Source organism: Rana temporaria, chromosome 1 (genome assembly GCF_905171775.1).
Source record: "Rana temporaria chromosome 1, aRanTem1.1, whole genome shotgun sequence".
In the NCBI taxonomy this organism is placed as follows: Eukaryota; Metazoa; Chordata; class Amphibia; order Anura; family Ranidae; genus Rana; species Rana temporaria.
Window position 1 is genome coordinate 132,575,379 of NC_053489.1, and position 10,192 is coordinate 132,585,570.

Consider the following 10,192-nt stretch of genomic DNA (forward strand, 5'->3'; position numbering starts at 1 on the left):
TTTTTTTGTTTTTTCTTTGTACTTTTTTTTTCTTCTCCAGATGGTGAGGCATGTCAATTCCACGTTTGCATCTGCCACTCCTCTGTCCCCCCTGCTGCCTTCTGGGACCTGTGTGTGTCCCAGAAATCGATGGGACTATTCAGAAAGTACAGCGCGACTCGTGTGTGTCAAAGAGACCAAAAAGCAGCGCCTTCTAAGGCCGCGTACAGACGAGCAAACATGTACGATGAAACCGGTCCGCCGGACCGTTTTCACCGTACATGTCTGCCCGGGGATTTCTGTATGATGGCTGTACTCACCATCATACAGAAATCCGCGCGTAAACAATACGCGGGGCGTGGGCGGCCCTGCCAGTTCAATGCTTCCACGCATGCGTCAAAGTCATTCTACGCATACGAGGGATGGCGGGTGCTCGGACATGTACGGTAGGTCTGTACAGACGACCGAACATGTCCGAGCGGACAGGATTCCAGCGGGCTGTTTCTAAACAAGTTTGGAAATATTTGCCCGCTGGAAAAAGGCCCGGCGGGCAAATGTACGCTGGAATCCTGTCCGCTCGGGCCTACACACGACCGAACATGTCTGCTGAAACTGGTCCGCGGACCAGTTTCAGCAGACATGTTCGGTCGTGTGTACGGGGCCTTAGTGTAGTAAGTTTATCATTTAATCAATACAAATTAACATAAAAAGCACTCACAAATGAACGATAGTATCCATCATTGTGTATTTATGTATCTTCCACGCTGTCCCGGAATGATGCCTAATGTCCCCAGCTGGTGGTGACTGCCCACGATCAGGCCGCAATCTGGCCGCACTGTTGGCTGCCAGCGCTTTTGGAAAGCTCTTACCGGAGATCAGCGGTGCACAGAGACACCAGGGGAAGACATCAATTCCGGGTACAGGGCGGTGCAAAAATATGGAACGTTTCACGAATTTGCATGTCATCCATGTGCTAATCTTCTCTGTATCGTTCCAATTTTAGTATATGTTCTGCCGAAGAAAGCGACTCGTATATGTGCAGTAGAAGACAGGCAATGAAGCCTGAAGGCTTCCCTGCCGGTTTCCCTTACTTGCAATGCTGGCACCTGCACTCGAGCCGATTGGGGGCCCGACATCACATGATCCCTGGATAGGTAAGTGTCCTAATATTAGAAGTCAGCAGCTACAGTATTTGTAGCTGCTGACTTTAAAAAAAAATTTAAAGGTGGAACTCCGAGTTAACCACTTGACGACCCGCCAACGTCATTGTACTGCGGCAGGTCGGCTTGGTCTTGTGATTCGCTTTCATTGTACGTCAGTGTTTTGGGTGGACTCAATGTCCGTCAGCCACCCACGATCATTTCCTGCAGTGGCAGATTGGGGATCTCCATTTTGACAGGGGAGATCACACAGATCCTGTCTTTTTGCTATGCAGAAAGACAGATCTGTCTATTTCCAGAGGCAGCCCATCCCCCATACAGTCCGATCTGTCCGCCGCAATGTTGCAGTCCCGTTAAAAATTACAGATCACTACCATTGCTAGTAAAAAAAATAATAAGAATAAAAATACCATAAATCTATTTCCTATTTTGTAGATGCTATAACTTTTGCGCAAAGCAATCAATATACACGTATTGATTTTTTTTAAACCAAAAATATGTAGAAGAATATATATTGGCTTAAACTTAGAAAGAAATTTGTTTTTTTTTATATTTTTGGGGGGATATTTATAACAGCTAAAAGTAAAAAATATAGCTCTATTTATGGGAAAATAAGGACATAAATCTTGTTTGGGTACAGTTTCGCATGACCGTGCAATTGTCAGTTAAAGTGACGCAGTGCCATATGCCAAAAATGGCCTGGTCATTAAAGGGGTAAATCCTTCTGGTCCTTAAGTGGTTAATATATGGTGGAGGACAGGCAGGTGGTCTCAACATTTTTTCGTAATATATCTGCTAATTCAGGAGTGAGACAAGTGTAAACTATGATATCAAAAATATGCACACATATATAGCATATGTTATTGCTTATTAGCAATAATAACACTATTTTTCAATATTTTTCTGACCATACCAGGGTTATGTCAGCCTCAGGGTGAATTCCCTATGAGTAGGCATGGGATCCCAAAGTAAAAAAATGAAGAAAAGCTCCGTCGTTCACGAATTTGTGTATGTTTAAAGGTCACCACATCCCTTGTAAATATAGGAAAGAACAAAATAACCCCCAAAGGGAGGGACTTTATAAGTGACCATAAACGAAGTAACAATTGTATAAAAAGTAGCAAATTTTATTAATTACACATAGTATACCAATTGTATCAAAAATATTTACATCATGAATACAAATCATTCAAATACGTAATTGAACAGGAAACACAAGGCTGCTTAGAGTCACACCCAACAGCTGTTTCGGAAATTCTCCCTTCTTCAGGGATTTATAGACACTGAGATCAAAGATATCTAAAAGATAAATACACAATTTACATTAATACAGATCATTTCAAATATACACAACAATAATTTAAAAAAAAGGAGGGGGGGAAGGGTGGGGGGCTTACTTAAAAATAAAAGTATTCCATGTGTCCAAGAATGTGTGTGGCTCAAGATGTGATTGAGAAGCAACAAGAATATCGCTCGCCGTCACCGGGCCGGGTCAAAGGCAGAAATCCAAAAAGGGTCCAACTCAAGTGAAAGCAATCAAGCTGACAACCATATTCACTCCCAGCGGAATCTGAACAGAACACAATGGGCAAAATTGCATAAGGCTAAAATATAAGCCAAAAACAAACACTAAGCTGTCCCTTAAATCTGAGATTAATATCTCATGTGTGCATTACTTCTCTGTATAGATTGCTATGTATATATAGTACATGAATTAGCAAAAAAGCCTGAAAGCCTGATGACAAAAGCAACAAGCCTTGGACTGTCCTGAATCCAAACAGTGTTAGATAAGGACTACAAGTCAAAAGTGACTTAATAGTAAGTAGCAGATCCTACGGGATATAGAAGGTGGAGAGTCTGTAAAAATAGCAAACAGAGTCTTAAATATACAGCCAGCAAGAAATAAATGTGGCTAGAGGAAGGAAAAGGGGCTAGATATTTACCCAGCAGTTGATATCCAGAGATGTCCTGTTACCATCCACCAGCAAGCACAGGCAGCTGAGAACTGACAGGCTCTTTAAATAGTGGTGGGTGGATAGCCGCCACCCAAAAAAAAAAAAGGTTGGTGTAGACTTAGGGTACATGTCCTATAGAAGTTAGTAATGGGTAAATATCTAGCCCCTTTTCCTTCCTCTAGCCACATTTATTTCTTGCTGGCTGTATATTTAAGACTCTGTTTGCTATTTTTACAGACTCTCCACCCTCTATATCCCGTAGGATCTGCTACTTACTATTAAGTCACTTTTGACTTGTAGTCCTTATCTAACACTGTTTGGATTCAGGACAGTCCAAGGCTTGTTGCTTTTGTCATCAGGCTTTCAGGTGGGTGTTTTGAGTTTTTTTTTTTGTTTTTTTTTGCTAATTCATGTACTATATATACATAACAATCTATACAGAGAAGTAAGGCACACATGAGATATTAATCTCAGATTTAAGGGACAGCTTAGGCCCCGTACACACGAGAGGATTTATCCGCAGATACGGTCCAGCGGACCGTTTCCACGGATAAATCCTCTCAAAGATTTCCGCTGATTTTGATGGGATGGAGTGTACACACCATCGCATTGAAATCCGCGCGGAAATCCTCTGCCGATGACGTGTCGCGCCGTCGCCGCGTTTATGACGCGGCGACGGGCGCGACGCTGTCATATAAGGAATTCCACGCATGCGTCAATTCATTACGACGCGTGCGGGGAATCCCTTTGGACGAATGGATCCGGTAAGTCTGTACAGACGAGCGGATCCATCCGTTGGAATGGATTCCAGCAGATGGATTTGTTGTGCAGCACAGCAAATATCCGATCTGCTGGAATCCATCCCAGAGGAGATTTCTCCGCGGAAACAGATCCGCTGGCGTGTACACACCATAGGATCTATCTGCAGAAACCCATTTGCTGGGATTTATCTGCGGATGGATTCTATCGTGTGTACGGGGCCTTAGTGTTTGTTTTTGGCTTATATTTTACCCTTATGCAATTTTGCCCATTGTGTTCTGTTCAGATTCTGCTGGGAGTGGATATGGTTGTCAGCTTGATTGCTTTCACTTGAGTTGGACCCTTTTTGGATTTCTGCCTTTGACCCGGCCCGGTGACGGCGAGCGATATTCTTGTTGCTTCTCAATCACATCTTGAGCCACACACATTCTTGGACACATGGAATACTTTTATTTTTGTGTGGCTCAAGATGTGATTGAGAAGCAACAAGAATATCGCTCGCCGTCACCGGGCCGGGTCAAAGGCAGAAATCCAAAAAGGGTCCAACTCAAGTGAAGGCAATCAAGCTGACAACCATATCCACTCCCAGCGGAATCTGAACAGAACACAATGGGCAAAATTGCATAAGGCTAAAATATAAGCCAAAAACAAACACTAAGCTGTCCCTTAAATCTGAGATTAATATCTCATGTGTGCATTACTTCTCTGTATAGATTGCTATGTATATATAGTACATGAATTAGCAAGAAAGCCTGATGACAAAAGCAACAAGCCTTGGACTGTCCTGAATCCAAACAGTGTTAGATAAGGACTACAAGTCAAAAGTGACTTAATAGTAAGTAGCAGATCCTACGGGATATAGAGGGTGGAGAGTCTGTAAAAATAGCAAACAGAGTCTTAAATATACAGCCAGCAAGAAATAAATGTGGCTAGAGGAAGGAAAAGGGGCTAGATATTTACCCAGAAGTTGATATCCAGAGATGTCCTGTTACCATCCACCAGCAAGCACAGGCAGCTGAGAACTGACAGGCTCTTTAAATAGTGGTGGGTGGATAGCCGCCACCCAAAAAAAAAAAAGGTTGGTGTAGACTTAGGGTACATGTCCTATAGAAGTAAGTAATGGGTAAATATCTAGCCTCTGTTCCTTCCTCTAGCCACATTTATTTCTTGCTGGCTGTATATTTAAGACTCTGTCTGCTATTTTTACAGACTCTCCACCCTCTATATCCCGTAGGATCTGCTACTTACTATTAAGTCACTTTTGACTTGTAGTCCTTATCTAACACTGTTTGGATTCAGGACAGTCCAAGGCTTGTTGCTTTTGTCATCAGGCTTTCAGGTGGGTGTTTTGAGTTTTTTTTTTTTTTTTTTGCTAATTCATGTACTATATATACATAGCAATCTATACAGAGAAGTAAGGCACACATGAGATATTAATCTCAGATTTAAGGGACAGCTTAGTGTTTGTTTTTGGCTTATATTTTAGCCTTATGCAATTTTGCCCATTGTGTTCTATTCAGATTCCGCTGGGAGTGGATATGGTTGTCAGCTTGATTGCTTTCACTTGAGTTGGACCCTTTTTGGATTTCTGCCTTTGATCCGGCCCGGTGACGGCGAGCGATATTCTTGTTGCTTCTCAATCACATCTTGAGCCACACACATTCTTGGACACATGGAATACTTTTATTTTTAAGTAAGCCCCCCCTTCCCCCCTTTTTTTTTTTTATTATTGTTGTGTATATTTGAAATGATCTGTATTAATGCAAATTGTGCATTTATCTTTTAGATATCTTTGATCTTATTGTCTATAAATCCCCTGAAGAAGGGAGAATTTCCGAAACAGCTGTTGGGTGTGACTCTAAGCAGCCTTGTGTTTCCTGTTCAATTACGTATTTGAATGATTTGTATTCATGATGTAAATATTTTTGATATAATTGGTATACTATGTGTAATTAATAAAATGTGCTACTTTTTATACAATTGTTACTTCGTTTATGGTCACTTATAAAGTCCCACCCTTTGGGGGTTATTTTGTTCTTTCCTAAGTAAAAAAATGACAGCAAGACTGCAGATAAAAGCAAGTTCTGCAGCTAAATAATATTAAGCTTGACATACAATAATTGCTTTTGGTGGTGAATGAAGGTGACAACAGATATTGTTAAGCCTATGAAGGCCCTTTGGTGTAATTGTGTTAAGTGGTTATCAGGAAACAGGCAACCAGGAAGTGTCCAAAACAGAGAGGATTTACAGCAACATGAAAGCAAAAACGAACAATGAGAACATGAAACCAGGACTGCAGCAAGGTAAAGGAAGCTATTTAGCTGAAAAAAAAAATTCCTTTAGTGACCCTTTAAGCGTATTGAAGTAAAAAAAAGAGGGAAGAAAGGTGGGAGCAGATGGGTGGTCCAGGACTCATTGGGTTGGTGAATCTTACCCAGCAGAATGTAAAGATCTTGCTCAATAGCACTGGTTGTGTTGTCTTGTTCCCGGGTTAACAACCATTACAGTGTTGTGCTAGTTTCACAGATATCGCACATTGGTGCTATCTGGGGTTGGGTGAAAATGCTGAATCCACAGTTCCCAGACTCATAGAAAAGTACCATGACAAATAATTGTATTAAAATAAAACCTGGTAAACCTACTATTAGTGTCCTTGCTTAAGCTCTTCCTATTATAGCTTGGCAACAATCTGTCCCTGTTTCCTAATTCTGTTCTGCTAGCCACCCTGTCACATGAGCTTCCAATGTAGACTGCTTCGGCTTATATTATGAAGATCCTGCCTACTGTTGCCACCATCAGAAACCCAATTCTAGAAATACTACTACTGTATTGCAAACTAAAAATAATTTGATTAAATAAACAATTTTTTTTTTTTTTACTTTTTGCTATGTAGCGCTACCCCCGAAAGAGCCGCTGGTTTGATTTTGTGCCTACTCTCTGATCTATCCACCCTTTTAATAAGCTCGAACCCTCCCTGGCACACCAGATAGATGCAAATATATTGCAAGTCCCCTTCTTGACTGGGACCACAATAACACATGTAAAATATACAGTAATGTTATTACCTTTTCTTGAAGGCAGTTCTCAGGAGCAAATACACCTCACACAATTAGTATAGTAAACCAAGAAGAACTTTACTTGGCAATAAAGGGGATAAGTAAATGAACAGCAGATTAACCACACATAAACAGGTATAGTGGACTCTGCAGGCGTCCCTGCAAGAGTCGATAAAACAATCTAAAAGGGTAATAAAAATGAGTCTATAAGTAACTAAAGATAGTCTTTGCTTGCGAGCTCCCCCGAGTGGGCAGTTCCGTAAAACAACAGGTGCAGGTAACCTTGACCAGGCCTGGTCTAAACAGCTCCAAAATGCTCCTTAATGATGAAGTCTATGATGAAACGTTGGTGCACTTAATCTATTTGTAATCCAAAAGGGAAGTTAAACTCAGTCAAAGGGGTATGATGAACATAGGTGCCTGCGGACCGATCCTCCAGTCAGCACCAACCAGTCAGTTTCGCTAGCCTGACTTTCAAACGATAGGCCTCTGAGCTATGTCAGTAAGCAATACGTGGCTCAGGTATGTGAGGTGCCATTAATCATAAGGCTGAGGCAATATTGAAGGTTGGGCAAGTGCTCTCTCACCCGAGCAGGCCTAGTCCGCCTGAGTTCCTCACGACAGCCACGCCTATCATTGATCACTCTGCAGCATGCAGTCTCCGGTCTCTTCCTCGCCACTGTTACTATCGTCAGCTGGTGGAAGACTCCGATCTCCTGAAGACACGAGCAGGATACACTCAATCTCGTCTCCCTCCGGATAGCTGGTCTCCCAGCGAATTAAGGCCCAGGCTTCAGGCCTAGCTGCTTGGCTGACGTGCTCTCCCTTGTTCCGCAGAGGGAGGAAGGCAGGTCCCAAGAGAGCGAGTTCAGGTCCTCCCAGTCTTTAAATAACCTCCCCCTTAAGGCTGTGCGGAGGTGTCATGTGCTCCAGGAAGACAAGGCATTGTGGGAACTGTAGTCTATTTCTACTAGTGTCTATGGAGTCCGTTTCTCCTGGTACCTCTAGTCCCACAATGCATTGGTTTCTTTTTAGAAAAAGATAAATAAACAAATATATACAGGTAACTGGAACTCCCGGGGAGGGGATTTAGATATGCAATACTATCAAATAGTCCCAGATAGTATTACCCTGCTACAGCTATAATAAATATCCCCCCCTAAAAAATGTCTTCATAAGTTTATGCCAATATGTATTCTACATATTTTTGGTAAAAAATCATAATAAGCGTATAGTGATTGGTTTGCACAATAGTTATAGCGTCTACAAAATAAGGGATATATTTATGGCATTTTTTGTTATTATTATTTTTTTTACTAGCAATGCCAGTGATCTGGATTTTTAGTGGGACTGTGACATTGCGGTGGACAGATCGGACCCATTTGACACTTTTTGAGACCACTGACATCTATACAGTGATCAGAGCAAAAAATAGCCACTGATTACTGTATAAATGTCACTGACAGGGAAGGGGTTAACACTAGGGGCGATCAAGGGGTTAAGTGTGTTCCCTGGGAGTGTTTATAACTATATGGGGGCTGGGCTGATGGGAGGAGGAGAAAGATCTCTGTTCCTAATCACTAAGAACAGCAGATCTCTCTCTAACTCCCCTGTCTTTCTGTTTACATTTACAGATCCCCATTATGGCTCTCGTTCCCGCAATCATGGGCTGTGGGTAGACATTGTGGCCGCCAGCCACGCGCATCAGGGTCCCCCTGTCGTACAGCGGGTGGCGCGCTTGCCTGCTACGGCTCCTTAACGACGGTGGCTGGTCAGCAAGTAGTTACGTTTAAGGACTATTTTTAGTGCTGTCATATACGTGAAATCATAGACAGTAGCACAGAGCATTAAAGTGCAATTCCATCCAAAACCTAACTAACCTAAAATCTACTCCCACTCCCATTCTGTTCCTATTCTATTGATCCCGTAATAGAAAGGTAGTCTATACTTACTTATTGACTCCTAAGCCACTCCAGTCCAGTCACATGATCGGGTCCCAGCTTCTTCTTCAGTGTAGAGGAGGGACAGTTGACATCAGCTGCCCTATACTAAGTCTATGGGTGACATCATCACACAGACTCTGCGTCCATTGACAGTGATCTCTCCTCTATAATGAAGTTGGTGATGGAGAGATTATGGGCCAGATCCACAAAGAACCGGCGTAACCTAAAAATTCCCATTTAAGTTACACTGCCTTAAAATTTCTACCTAAGTGCCCGATCCACAAAGCACTTACCTAGAAATTTTCGGCTGTGTAACTTAAATTCCGCCGGCGCAAGGCGCTCCTCTTCAAATGGGGGCGATTCCCATTTAAATTAGGCGCGCTCCCGCGCCGGCCGTACTGCGCATGCTCGTGACGTCATTTTCCCAACGTGCATAGCGTGAAATTACGTTACGCCGAGCTTTGTGGATCGCGCCGGGTCAATAAAGTTGCGTCGGGAAAAAAAAAAGATACGGCGGGGAAAAAAAATTTAAAACAAAAAAAAAAACGCGTCGCTGGACAGAAGGGTCTGCTTTTACAAGGTGTAAACAGTTTACACTTTGTAAAAGCAGCCCTAATTTTACGATTGCAAACTAAAACTTACGGAGAAAAAACAAAACTGAAAAGCTTTGTGGATCTCCGTAAGTGCTAATTTGAATACCCGAGGCGGCATTTCGACGCAAAATGCCCCCAGCGGCGGATGCGGTACTGCATCCTAAGATCCGGCAGTGTAAGTCCCTTACACATGTCGGATCTTCTGTCTATCTCTTGGAAACTGATTCTGTGGATCAGTTCCAAAGATAGAAACAGGGATACGCAGGCAGAACAGCAGATCCGCCTGCGTATCTCTTTTGAGGATCTGGCCCTATGTGACTGGACCAGAGGGATTTCAGAATAGGTAAGTAAACACATCTTTCGCTTTAAAGAGTATATAAAATAGGCTTAGAATGGGAGTGGGAAAGGTGTCTAACCAAGTAGTATGGGAAGACCATAAGGCGGTAATTAGAGGCAAATTAATTGCACATGGTTCCTGTATTAAAAAAGAGAAACAGAAAGAGATTGCAGACCTTTTAGATAAAATTCATAAACGTGAAGTGAGACATAAGGCACACATTATCCGTTGAATGCAACAAAATCATTAATACCAAGGTTCTGGAACCAGGAGATTGGCACCACTTTGATGGATTGGAAAAAAGAGGTTAATGTAATAATGGAGGTGGAACGATGGGTACATACAGTCAAAGACCAATACAACAAGTTTAAAGGTATATGGGCAGGTTGGATGTATTACGCAGCGGAAGT

At 42.4% G+C, this 10,192-nt stretch overlaps 1 long non-coding RNA gene and 1 pseudogene across 1 annotated transcript; one reads left to right on the forward strand and one right to left on the reverse strand.

Annotated features, from left to right (window-relative positions):
- Window positions 1-910: 910 nt before the first annotated feature.
- LOC120925373 lies at window positions 911-1,004 on the reverse strand (annotated as a pseudogene).
- A 4,078-nt stretch (window positions 1,005-5,082) lies between these two features.
- LOC120924819 lies at window positions 5,083-5,784 on the forward strand. The gene is made up of 3 exons (XR_005746434.1): window positions 5,083-5,192; window positions 5,374-5,546; window positions 5,640-5,784. It is a non-coding gene; the product is annotated as an uncharacterized LOC120924819 (long non-coding RNA).
- The last annotated feature ends 4,408 nt before the right edge of the window (window positions 5,785-10,192 follow it).